Below are 13,817 nucleotides of genomic sequence, written 5' to 3'. Positions count from 1 at the left end.
TGTCTATCCCTTGTTATGGTGCTGCCAGCAAGAAGCACTCTGTGCCTGCTCACTTCTGGTTTGCATGTGCCAAATCTGGGAAATAAGGGGTGGGGGATGAGGATGTTGTGAGGTCTTTCCCCACTGCCATTCTTAATCTTTGTCTCCTACATCTTTGAGAACAGCCTCAGGGCAACTTCACTGCCTCACATTTCAGGTACACAGAGGGGTGGAGGAGGTGCTTTCTTGGAGGTGCTCTTGAGTGCACGGTATAGGCATATGCTGTGTCTCCTAAATCTGAGTTAAGTGCCTTAACTACAGAACCATCCCTTCCTTTGACCACCCTTTGAACTCAGTCAACCCTCAGCTCTAAAGTACAGCTCAGCACATCTCTCTGACTAAAGTGAGAACACTGCACGCAGAACAGCTCTCCAGAGATTCCCTTTGCAAGGGAAACTTGGTTGTTTCTATAATATTTTGAAGGGGGAGGGGGAGGGGGAGGGAAAAGATGCACGTATTCATGAGAAAAAAACACTGCGCTCTGGTGTGATGGTTTAGCTAAACTTTCTGTTTTATTAAACTATTTCCTTCTGAAACCACCTTCTTTCTTTTTCTGTCCCAGTGGCTATAGGCCTTACCTTTCAGTGGCAGATGCCTGTAATGGCAGAGTGGATGTCCTATGCTTTCCTCTGGTGCTACACATAGCCAGCAACTCAGCTGTTCTCACCTCCAACAGATGGTATAGATTCTTGGCTTTTTGTTATTAGATTTGTCTGAAGCAAATTACCAGCAGCAGGCTTGGGATCTTGGAAGTTGCTGTCTGATGCCAGAGACAAACTGCTGATCCTGGTGTCAGCACCTGGGCATAAGCTACTGTACCACCCTTCTCATCACCAGCACGACAGCAGCCTTGGAGACTAGACCATGTTCCCAGACTGCTGAGCCGACAACTGCAGCTTCCTACCAGTTTTAACTTTCCCTTAGTGGCTTTAGATTTCGTCTGTCTCCATTTTTTCTTGGTCCTCCCCTCCCTTTGACATTTGGAGAATGTTAGGACTGACGAAAATTTGTGCTGCAGTTTTGAAACACGAGTAGCAATCACGAACCCAGCTTTCTGCCTTAAGGTTACAAGATGACCAAAATAAATGTGATAGTGCACAAATGGGTGCTCTTTGCTTGCAAAAGTACCTTTGTATTGTTCCATTAGCAGAAGGGCTAACGTAGCTATTTGTATTACAAGAAAGATGATGCAGTTGGTGCCATTATGACAATATGTGTAATTGTAATGAAACTGGAAAACCTTGGTCCTGACCCTGATCTTTATTCCCACTGAAATCACTGGTAATTTCAGCTGGAGCAGGAACAGACTGTGAGTCTCATTATTTACCAGGTAGAATGCGCGTAATTTGGTAGTGGAGTCTGGATGCTCATTCAGTGTATAAAGTTGGAGTAAACAGATTTTCACAGGAGTTTGTGGCTGTGCTGCTGCTGTTGTGGGTTTGCTCTCTCATCTTCAAACCCCCACACACCCCCTGTGAAGATGGAGTGGGGGAAGGTTGACAGGTGAAACAGGTAGCTGGACCAATATCCCAGACCTTAGCACTCCCCTTACTGCGACAGTGCACATTCATATTTGTGTGTGTAGTCCATCTGCCCTCCTCTCTCAGGGGCAGTTATACCAAAAGATGCACAAGTCATGGTGTGAGCCCGTGATTTTATTTCCATAAGAAGGCCGCAACGCAAATCATTGTATAACACCAATTTTTAGTTCTGTTTTTCTTGCCATAGAAAAAAGGTAAAAATGGGGAAACAAAACAAAGCGCTCCACAAGGGGTGGGGCTCTGCGAACTGTGATCTTTCATTTCTTGTCATTATGTTTACAAATCATCCTTGGCTGCATATAACTACTACCACAGTAACTAAGAGCACCCAGGAATGCCAGGGACCTAATGTTAGCATTTCCTGGTTAGGACATTGGTCTGCCTATTGGATTTAGTGCTTGGTGCCTGTTGTAGATTAGAGTTGACCTCTAGTTCCAAAATCCTGATCTCTCTGTTTCCAATAATGCACAGACCTGCTGTTTTGGTTTGGCCTGTCATTATTGGCAGAACTTTTAGCGCTACTTATAGTAAAGTTTATAAGCCCTTTCCATTATAAGACCTTGTTTTCAGTTGCTTGTAGTTTTGCCAAATGTTATTGATTAGGACTTAAGGTTTCCATGGGCTAAGGCTAACTTTTGGAAAGTTTCAGCAGGAGCTGGGAGGTTCGTGGGCAGTATTGAGTAGGAGCTTGCAAGGTTAATGGCACAACAAATGATATTTTATTTGGTAATAACTAAGCATCATGGTGAGTTTAAAAAACAGAGTGCAGTTGTTGGACCTAAATTTCCTTGCTCTTGCCAGTTTAAATGTTTCACATTAGCTTATTGTACTCTTTTGCAGTTAGCTTACCTTTGGTGCTTGTAATAAATAAGATAAATATGGCTTAAATAAAAATCTTCTACTATTTTTTTTAACAGTAGTTGCATAGACTTTCCTGGCTCCTTTCTGAGGCAGAAGTATGAGATACTGAGAGGGAACCCAGCGACTTTTTTACTGACCTTGTATCAGGTCTACGGCTCCTTCAGATTTACTAAGCTCTTAATGGGTCCCTTAGAATGACTGACTTACACGAAACATGTACAACATTGACAAAATCTAGATATCACTTTTTTATATGAGCTAACCCAAGGGAGATATCTAAAGAAGATAATTCATGTTAAGTTAAATTAGGTGCAAAACTGTTTATTTACATAAAATATTGTTTAGTTGGATTGGCCGTGTCAGTAGAATGAGAGGAGATCATATCCCCAAGAATATTTTGTACAGTGAGGTTCGGGACGATTCTGGAAAGCAGGTTTGGCCTTTATGGCAGTACTATAACATGTGCAAAAATTATACGAGGTCATCCAACTTCAAGGTAGAAAGTTCGGAAGAGCGCGCAGAATCCCATACAATCTATAGGGAACAACTGGCACTGGGTACAGCTCAACATGAAGCAGGTTTGATCCAGAGGATAGCAGCAAAGTGACAAAGAAGGTAGCAGCAAGCTGTAAAGGGGGACTCCAACTCAGACAACACATGGATCTGTGAAACTTGTCACAAGCTGTGTCACTCTTGAATTGGGCTTGTCAGCCACAAGTGAATATATCAGGCACCTGACTAAACCTCTTACGTGAACACCATGATCCAGAGGATCAACAGTTGCCTTGTTGTGAGTTAAGTTTTGTACACAAAATAAGTAGAACACTCCTAATTCTAATTCCCACAACAGCTGTGTTTTTTCTTTTTTTTTCTTGTCCAGATATGCCAGTACAATAGTATTTTGTATTACTGTGTAAGTTATTAACCTTAAAAGCTATAATCCAAAATCTAAAAGGTCCCAATGCTGGTATTTGCAAAGCCCTTTGAATGCACTGAGGATGTTTATCATGTTGCCCCTGTCTTTTGAGATGAATTCTGGTGATATCACCTGCACAAACAACCTGTTGAGGCACAGTGAAGCTACTCTTAAAAGTAAGGTAAGCAGTATTTCAGGATATATTTACATCCAAAGTATGTATTTTCAAGGGGACCAAACTTCAGGTGCTGTGGAAAATGTGAGTTTAAAAGTCAGTGCTAACTGATGTTCATATGTAAAAAACCCTCAAAACTATTATTGCATTGTTAGCCCCCCCTCCCCCATTTTACTTCTTTGTTTTTTCTTGGGGTATAAAAAACAAGAAAAAGATCAGTGGTGGTATATTGACTCAACTGGGTCATTTTTACATTTGCATTTGCAGCATAGACTTTATTTATACTAATTGAACTTCACAAACTGATTCACCCTACAGAGTGTAGGAAACTGGAAATAAGTGGGGCTAGTAGAGAATTCTATCAGTAAAGCTAGTGAATTCTCTCCAATATCACAATATATGTGTGAGTGCGTGTACACACACGCACATATATTGCATAGGATATATATTAATGAGATATATATAGTGTGTGTGTGTATGTGCACACATGCACTCACACATATGTGATATTGGAGAGAATTCACTAGCTTTACTGATAGAATTCTCTACTAGCCCCACTTATTTCCAGTTTCCTACACTCTGTAGGGCGAATCAGTTTGTGAAGTTCAATTAGTATAAATAAAGTCTATGCTGCAAATGCAAATGTAAAATATATATATTGCTGATTTCTACTGTGTGTGTGTATTGGGAGCATTGCATTTTAGCTTTAGGTAATCAGATATAGCACATGGATAGAGTACAGACTTCTAGATTTTTTGTGTGCAAGAACTGTATTGCATAAATACCCAGAAAACATGCAAGATGCACTGGTTAGTACAGTTACTTCATGCTTACAAGAAGCTTTGCTGTTTCCATATTTCACAGATTCTTGTGAACATCACTGGAACTATTTTTATTGAAAATACAAGACAAATTCCTGTGGGACTTTGCTTTGTAAGCCCATGGCACAGACCTCTAACAGGAAGTGGTATGAACCAGAGAAGCAGCAAAAACCATTTTAAAACATCACTATTGTGCATGTACATGCTGTTTATATTTTCCTGCTCCAGTTCCAATTTTAAAGCATATTACTATCAAAGATCTGTTTATACAATGGAAGGGAAAGGTATATATGGCAGTGAATATTAACTGTCATCCTCAAAGGAAAAAACTTGAGCCTGTGTACACATGTCCAAATGATCTGGGAGAATTCTCCTGGGTTTATTTTTCTGGTAGAAAAACTGAGCAGACATGTTTATGCTGAGTCTCTGAAGAGCAGGGAGCTTGCAGTACAGATGTTGTGAAGCCAGGGGGGGCCTCTGCACACATCCCAGCCTCCTCTGCAGGCTTCCTCAGTCTGCCTGGAGGCAGATGGCAGCAGTGCACAGGGAAGCCCTGATTGGCTGACCCAGACTGCTCAGGGTCACCCTGTGTCTCCTGCTTCACGATGTGGGGATTGTGGAGGGGACCTGTTCTGCTCCCTGCTTGGCTGGAGCAGTAGAGTTCACTGAGTGACACCCTATCTTCCTGGAGGGAGAGGGGAGAGCAAAGCCCTTGGGATGCTGGTGAACTGTGGTGTGGCTTCTCTCATAAGAACATGTACAGACACTTGCTTCTAGGAATTCCTTCTGGGAGTGAATTAACCCTGGTTGTTCCTGGGTTATTTTTCTCCCAGAGCAGCCATTGTTGCCCAAAAAGAAAAATCCTGAACGTCTATGCACTCACTCATAGTTTCTCCTGAGACATACACAACTCTCCCAGGAGAAACTAATTGTCTGTACATGGCGTGAGTTCTGGACATGGAGAAAGGCCCTTTCATTCCTAAAGATGGAGTATACAAGCCAGGTCCCTCCAAGGCATGTGTTCACATTTTAGTAGGACAATGACTGGAATAGTATTTCTGGCTGTCCCTGTAATGGACCTCTTCTGTGGATAAATAAGGAGCTTCATTCTGCAGGGTTCTTGATGTCACACCTTTCATAAATGTGAGTTAAACAGAGAGAAGAATTCAGCCTTGTTGCTGTTACCACTTCCACTTTCTGAGCTAAGTTTTGTAGAATGCGTCTTTGTCTTGATTTTCTGGCAGTAGTTTGAAGGGTTGTTTCTCTCTTTCTCTCTTTCTCCCTGCTAGTCTGTAAATGCAATCCAGTTGAACCAATCTAAACAAAATTTCAGGGAGGATGAAACAAGGAAGAAGGGAAAATTGCATGCAGAGCTGGTTTATAAGTCACAGAGGAAGAAACAAAGCAGAATTTTATTCTGGGCTGGAATGGCATTACTGGGTATTGCCATGACAAGCAGTTTGTGACTGAACCGAAGGACTTGTTAAGGACCCAAGAGCGGGAGCTAAGCAACAGAATCATGTGGCTCTTACTCAAGCATTATGTACCTACAAGTCCTGCTGCCTATTCCCTTTCTCCTTTCCCTTCAGGCTCAGGGAGCAGACTTAGCCTACGGGCCCCTGGGTGTGAGACATGCACACAAAGAACAAACAAATGAACCCAACCTAGTTCTGTGCAGTATTATTGCACAGGTCACATAGTTCTCAGCCTTTTTATTTTTTTTGCCTTCAGACATTTTGTGGCATTTCCCCTCTCTTCCACCTTTAGAAATGTCTAGTTCGTTCACATATTTAGGGCTGAATCACCAAAACGAAAGCTCAAAAGACAGGTGTCTGTTTTTAAATGCAGTAAACATGCCCTTGTTGTGCAGAGTGAGGGAAGCAATAGCGTGGCTTCAGAAAGAGCTAGATAAGCTGTTCAGTGGTGCGGCGTTTGTCTCTCCAACAGGAGCTGCGAGAGAGAACAGTTTCTCCTTGACCTGGGCAAGTGCTCTGCATGCCGTGTTGGCTGCAGTTTAAAAGAGGAGGCTGATTATCTAAAATACCAGGCCATGTTGGAACAGCCTGAACATCCCTCCCCCTCTCCCCAGTGGTATTAAGGGGCTACAGTCACAGCGGCCAGTGGCAGCTGCACTGATAGCTGGAAGCATTTGATTTGCGTCACATTGCAGCAGAGCCAGCCGGGGCTGCGTTCAGGGTCCTTTTAACTCTGTGACTGGCAGGAGCATGATGTCACATTGAGGTTAGATCTTTCACTGGGGGGGCTCATGGTTTTGAGACCAGCCCAATTTAGAAGGTGGACTGCAAAGCACTAAGTGAAAATGTCATGCTCGAGGAGCAGTCCGCAATCTACAGGAGTTGTTGTTTTGGTTTTCTTTTTCTTCATGCTGTTTTAATTGTGTGAGTAACTATCTGGAGGTCAGGCCACTATGGGCAGGAAACCTAGGTAGGGACTGTTTATTCTGTGTAGATTTCTTTATGCTATTCACTTGGATCTTGGGCCTCCCTCAGGACACTCAACCAAGATGCATAAGTTAATTAGGAGATTTTGGCTTGAATACTGAAGGTTAGTTGAAACCTTTAATTTCACAATGATTAAAGAAATTGGCAAAGAACTCAAATGAAACCCAGATTATGTACTTACATAGATATGATATATTTATATTAGCTTCTGGCATAGAGCATACCTGGGTATAAACTGTGGTGTATTGGATGAAGAAAAGATTAAGCATATTTGTGGCTAAAAATGCATGTAGAAATAAAGTGGGCCATTGACCCCAGTACAGGTTTGCTTTCTTTATTGTTAGAGCAGTTGTGTTTTTATAGTCTGTATGGCAGGATTTTGCAGGGTACAGAACTATAGGCATCACTCACATCTTTATTACTCTCTTTGCTAAAAAAACACTGGCTGTCCTCCAGCTTCTGATCCTCCATTGCCTTGTGTCTCACAGCATAAGACAGTGCATGCAGAGATACCCAAGAGATATTCAGATGAACATGCTAACCCAGGTAGTGGAAGTAGTATAACTACATTAGCATAACAGTTCATCTGCACTAATATACCTGCTTCTCCAAGACTACTTTGCTTCCCATGGCCTAGCTAGCTTGGGTATTTTTGTACAGTACAGTGCTGTGCATTCAGTTTCCATAGGCTGTGTACAACTGTTTGCTGCACCCACTCTACATTCCCGTGACTTGCTTTAAGTCATGTGAATGTAGACTGGGAGCGGTGTGTGCAGCCATTTGCTAGGCCAAGGAGCTTGACAGAGAAACTGGCATAAGTAACTTGGGGGGTGGGGTTGGCAGGTCTTGGGGGGGGGTGGGGGGGGGTTGGTGGGTCTGTGGGGAATGGATGGCTTATCTAGGGGGGTGAGGGTTGAGGGCTAAAAAAATCTTGGTCAGGGTCAGAGGGTAGGAATAGCACAGCCCTTAGGCTGGGGCAAGCGGCTGGGTCTTCCCAGCCCCTAGGCTGTGCTCCAAACATTACAGATGTTTGATAGATTGGGTTAACATGGTCCTGATCTAAGTTAGTTTACCTCCTCAGGTGAGCTAACTTGGATCAGCCCTGCCATTTTTGCCCAGTTGAACCCCCCTGAACATCTGTACAGGTGGGCCTTTCGATTGACCCTAACCCTAAATGTAATGGCTGTATGTACCCTTATAGAGATACTCCTTTCACGCCAACAGCCTCTCATCCTGTTCAATGCCTCCCTTAGAGAGCTGTTTTTAGGAGACTGCAGTCTTTTGGGGGCTGTGAAGGCAAAGTTGTTAAGGTGGATTAAGTTCAACTTCAAGCCATCATGAAAGGTCAACAGTTTATTTCTTTTAAATCACTTCTTTCTTTGCCTTTACTCAAACATCTTTTCTGTATTTTGAATCATTCAGTCTCTCAACTCCCCTGCGGCCCTTAAAATCTTGAAACTGTGAAATTAGTGACTAAAACTGGAATGGATATTAACAAATATTCTTGTGCTTCATCCTGGTTTGCCATATCTATCCTATTTTTCTCTGCTCAGGTTTTTATACCACACCAGTCACCACAGTTTCTAAGCACTTCTGACATCTCTCCTCATTGAATCTTCCAAGTTGCCTTGACAGGCGACTTGTAGTTTACTGCTGGTTTCCCAAGGTGGGTCAGTACATTATTGGCTGGTAGTCACTGAGAAGAGGATGGCAGCCTGTTTTGTCCGACTGCAAATGAATGTTTGCAGTGCAAACATTGCAGTGGTGAGATTGCATCCCCAGTTTGGCATGGGATAAGTTATTTCTGAAAGGGAGAATTACAGATGATATTTGCCTTCACTTCTTCCATTAAGCACTGAGTGTGTGTGTGGATGCACACATACATGTTGTGGGGGACGACTCAGTTGAAAGCAGTTATTTTATTGAAGAAACTTACAGAGGAGGCTGCCAGGTAGATCTGCTGTTAAATTTGCAAGTCAGCTCTCACTGTCTCAATGTGAACAAAGTGGGATTTTGTATAACAGCTTGTTTGTTTGTTTTTTGCAGGAGTGGGGAAGAATGTTGCTACATGCACCCAGTCTTTGTGATCTGACAGCCACAAGACTCAAAAGGGTCCAATTTTCTTTTCATATGGGATGTGTGTTTTGCACACATTGTAATTTGTGGTTTGAGGATAAAAGAACCAAGAGCAACATTTGAAACTGTGGACTCTATTCATTTTGATTACCTCATATTTCAGGGATGCAGAGCTGGTCAGGCAGAAGCAGGGTCAAAAAGTGAAGCTATTTTTGGTTGTACAACACAAGTGAATTAGGTGTTATCTCTAAGATAAAGGTAACTGTTGTATCAGTGAAAAGTGATAGCACTCTGAGTCTATTATGTACTATCTTGTATTGCTTTGCCATGCAACCCAGCTCTGCTATTGAAAAGGCCTTCTCTTTTGATATGCTTCTGTTCTTGATCTCCTGAAAGAACCTCAGGGTGGTCACTGGGACTGTCATGGAAATTAGTAACATGGCTGATTTGGTCAATGAGAAGAAAACAACTGTTTAAAGGGTAAAGCTGATATGGATAGAAAAAGAATAAGTCTGAAGAAGATACGATCTCTGCAACAAGCTCCAAACAAACTACATTTGTTCCAGAGGTAAACTCTCTAGCCCAAAGCCTGAAAAAAGTTTTATTCAAAATTAATGCTTTTTGTCTACTGCTCTTTAGCAAATCTCAGTCCATTGTGCCAGTCTGCCTTTTATCCTAAAACTCTCCAGCTTTGATGTTAAGGTTATAGTTTTTGAACACCAGCTGTCACCCATGACATCCATTGTTTTTATTACAATGCTTGGGTTGCAAGAAAAAAATTGACATTTTTTTCCACAAAGATTGTTACAAATCTCCAAACGAGATGTATGTCTCTCTCTCTCTCTGCTCTGTCATCTCCTAGGAACTGTCTAGTGCTATATGCATTTTTAAGGGTGGGAGTTGGATAGGGGGAGGGTGGAGAAAGGGGATCAACAAACCTGCCAAAACAAATAATTGTATAAGATCACTTGCTTTCTTTGGGTATTAAATAGTGGGAAGGACAGCAGGGGTGCAGAGTGCTGAATGAGGATGAGAATAAAGGAGTGTGGAGAATACAGCCGGGGTAGGGCAAAGGGAAGTGGAGAGAGCTATTAAAGAAAGGTAACTGAAAATGTGAGATGTAAAAAAGTACAACCCTGAGAATAATCAATAGTAGGAAGCTAAGAGACTTCATTTTAACCCTAAAACCAGGACATGGGGAGGTTGTAACTATTTATACTATAGATCCTTTAATAATATATGAATTGAATGCAACATACGATCTTCATTGTTAATACAGCCTTAAAGTGCTGCTTTGCTGAGAAACCATCCAGCCACTAGTCCATTTATTTTTCTCCTGAACTAAGAGCAAGGTTCTGTTTAAAGAGGCAGCTCAGGAAGCCATCGTCTCCATGTGCAATTGAGATACTCTGGACTTCTTACAGCAGGGGGTCTTAATAAGAGTGTTTCCTTTAAGGGTGCCATTAAGCCACGGTAGTCTTCCTTTCATTTCTTCAAATAAACCTTTCCAATAAAATCCTATTTTAAGCAACCATGCATGGGTGTGAGTGTTTAAGAGGAGTGGCTTTTATTCTGACAAAAATAGCCTCTGAACTGCATGACAGACCAACCATTTAAATGTTTTTTTTTCTGTTTTTGTGCAATTGCCATGCAGTCCCATTGATCCATGTGAGGTTCTACATGCTTTCTGGATTGATTTTTGTAATGCATCCTTTCCTCTTAGCCCCTACCCCAGCTTACTTGTGTCTCCTAACCTTTGGAGCCCTTTACTTTGGTACAGTGTGAACTCCTAGTTGTCCATTGTAAAACCCAACGCATTTTGTAAAAATGTAAGAATACTTCCAGCTCCTTCTACTGTAGAAATGCATTCCTTAAGCCATTTTTAACATATAAGAAGCATTGGTGTCCATCTAGATATCACTATTTGTTAAGCTGTTCCTGAGCTTATGCATATAAGGTTGTCTACCATAGACCATCACAAAGGGCGATTCTATACCACCATAATCTCTTGAGACCTGTTTTGCTGTTGCTTCAGAACATTTTTAGTCATTTTCAGTAGGGTGTTATTCCATCTGGGTAGCATTTTATATCCACTTTGCTTGTGATATGTGACTATGCACAGGGCAAGGCAGTGGAGAATCAGGGCCTCTGTGCCTTTTTTTTTTCTGATGCATTAAGTGGGAAGAGTAATTAATGCTTATCTCAGACAATTGCTAATACTTATGAAGCTAAAGATGCTTAATTAAAAGGAGCTATAGTAAAGCAAAGTGTAATAGTTTTTTTTTAAAGTTCCTTCTTTATTTTCTTGCTGACTTGCTTGCTGATTGTCCGCTTTGGAGACCACTCAGATTGTCTAGCTGCAACTACTAATGTAACACAACAATCAAATATATAATACCCAGAGAATAATCTTCATTCCTTCTCCTTTCCTGAATGGCAGAAAACTTTTATGAAAGAGAGCAAAGCACCAAGCTGAAATTCTTATGAGAAAGGGCATTCTTGCAAAATTTTCTATTGGTCGTGTTTTCAGATCATTTGAACACCACAAAAAAGGTGTGCCCTCCCCGCCGGCTGTATTTTCATATGTTTTTCAACCTGGAAATCTGAAGCATTTGAACATTCAAAGGAAAAAACATCCTCCCCCAGTTCCATCATCCCTTTTTTACTTTTCTTACTAGCTAAAATAGATAGGGCTTGAGGTTTGGGGGAAAGCTGAAGACTTCTTATACTGGAAGTTGTTGGTCCATCCTTACTCTAAACCAAGGTTTTAGGTAACAGCTTGTATTCACATGAACCAGTTTATGGGAATACAGCAGTGTAACACTTTTGGCTTCACCTGCTACATTTCATTATGCTTGCATTGATGTCCCCAATGCATCATTTGCCACCACGGTGGAGAGAATCAAGAGGGCGTAGACAACTTTCGCAACTCTCTTGGGTCATCATGCCAGCCAAGATCCTGCATTTCATTCCAATTCTGCCTCTTATGACAAGCTGAGGTGTTATGACAAATTATTGTAGGTGTCATAAATAACTGATTGTTGTTGGCATGCAGTTGTATATAGAAGTACAAGTCCCAGCTTGTGAGGGCAAAATGGTGCCATGCTCAGAAAGATGAACCACCATCTTGCTGACTTCCTTTTCTGTGGGCAGACAGAGCAAAGCTTGGCTTATTACTGTCGCACCCCAGGGAGTCACGAAGCAGATTTTCCATTAGCGTCAAATATACATAGATTTATGTACTCCCGTAGCCTGCAGCTGATGAGAGCAGATTAGAAAGAAATGGATTCCAAATAACTTGCATACCTAAGAAATTGAATAATATAGGACTAATATAGGGCTGGGTGCTGAAAGTTCACTGATTTCTCAAAGACCATGAGAGAATATTATTCTGCTCCTTTCATTATACTGTGCATACATTTAGGTCCTGATTTTTACCCTTACAGTGAGATTGGGCAGTCATCATTTCAGTAGAACTACTCATAGGGTATGGTATATTGGCATTATTCTCAGAGTTACATTGGCATTACTAATAATACTAGTACATCAGCAATAATAATAATACATTGGCATTATTCTCAGAATTCATCTATCCTGCCATCAGAAGTGTGATCGCATCACATCTAGATACGTGTAGTTTTAAGCTAACTAGCTCATGTAAAAATAGCACTGAAAACACTGCCAGCATGTGCTCCCACTGAGACTTTTGAAATATTCAGCTGTACAAATCTGTTGTCAGGGACTGTACTGTTGGGGTTCTGGGGGTTGCTGGCCTGTCCTGAAGCTCATTTCAACTCAGCTTCACTATTAGTTAAAGCTAGCTCATATAGACCTGTGTATCATGCAATCACAACTCCCTAGTTGCAATGCAAGTGTATCCTCTCTTACAACCATAAAGGAGCCTTAACATAGAGTTTTTGTTGTTTTATCATACCTTCCAACCGACAATCTCCAGGTTGTTCATAAATATTTGTGGTTTAATCCCTGCAGTCCCTCCACAGAGACAGAGGAGTTTATCCCTGCCATAAACATGAGAATCATAGAAAATTAGGGTTGGGAGGGATCTCTGGAGGCCATCTAATCCAACCCTCTGCTCAAAACAGGACTATCCCCAACTATGTCATCCCACCCAAGGTTTTGTTTAGCTAGGTCTTAAAAGCCTCCAAGGATGGAGACTCCACAACCTCTTTGGGTGGCTTGTGCCAGCGCTTTACTACCATCTGTTTGAAAAAGTTTTTCCTAATATCTAACCTAAACTTCTCGTGCTGTAACTTGAGACCATTGCTCCTTGTTCTGTCATCTGCCACCACTGGGAACAGCCTAGCTCCATCCTCTTTGGAACCCCCCTTCAGGTAATTGAAGGCTGCTATTAAATCCCCCTGCAGTCTTCTCTTCTCTAGAATAAATAAACCCAGTTTCTTCAGCCTCGCAGAAGTCATGTCCCCAGCCTTCTAACCATTTTCATTGCCCTCTGTTGAAGTCTCTCCAATTTGTCCACATTCTTTTCTGTAGTGGGGGGCCCAAAAGGGAAGAATCGCTTCCCTTGATTTGCTAGCTGTGTTCCTACTAATGCAGCCTAGTATGCCGTTAGTCTCCTTCTCAACAAGAGCACACTGCTGGCTCATATTCATCTTCTTGTCCACTGTAACCCCCCAGTCCTTTTCTGCAGAGCTGCTGCCCAGCCAATCAGTCCCCAGCCTGTATAAGTGCATAGGATTATTCCATCCTAAGTGCAAGACTTTGCACTTGTCCTTATTGAACCTCATGAAATTTCTTTTGTCCAGTCCTCCAATTTGTTGAGGTCTCTCTGAATCCTAGCCCTATCCTCCAGCATATCTACTATTCCCCTCATCTTGGTGTCATTTGCAAACTTGCTGAGCGTGCACTCCAGCCCATCTTCCAGGTCATTGGTAAAGATATTGAACA

General features: G+C 41.9%; 1 long non-coding RNA gene across 1 annotated transcript in view; it reads left to right on the top strand.

Moving 5' to 3' along the window:
• LOC102571045 (uncharacterized) overlaps window positions 1-11,199 on the top strand; it is a 49,779-nt gene extending 38,580 nt beyond the window's left edge. The window contains exon 4 of the long non-coding RNA XR_002090152.2: window positions 8,862-11,199. This is a non-coding gene — a long non-coding RNA (uncharacterized LOC102571045). The remainder of the gene's footprint in view (window positions 1-8,861) is intronic.
• Window positions 11,200-13,817: the final 2,618 nt, after the last annotated feature.

This window comes from Alligator mississippiensis, chromosome 1, assembly GCF_030867095.1.
Source record: "Alligator mississippiensis isolate rAllMis1 chromosome 1, rAllMis1, whole genome shotgun sequence".
NCBI lineage: Eukaryota > Metazoa > Chordata > Crocodylia > Alligatoridae > Alligator > Alligator mississippiensis.
This window is presented reverse-complemented; position numbering and strand designations above follow the sequence as displayed.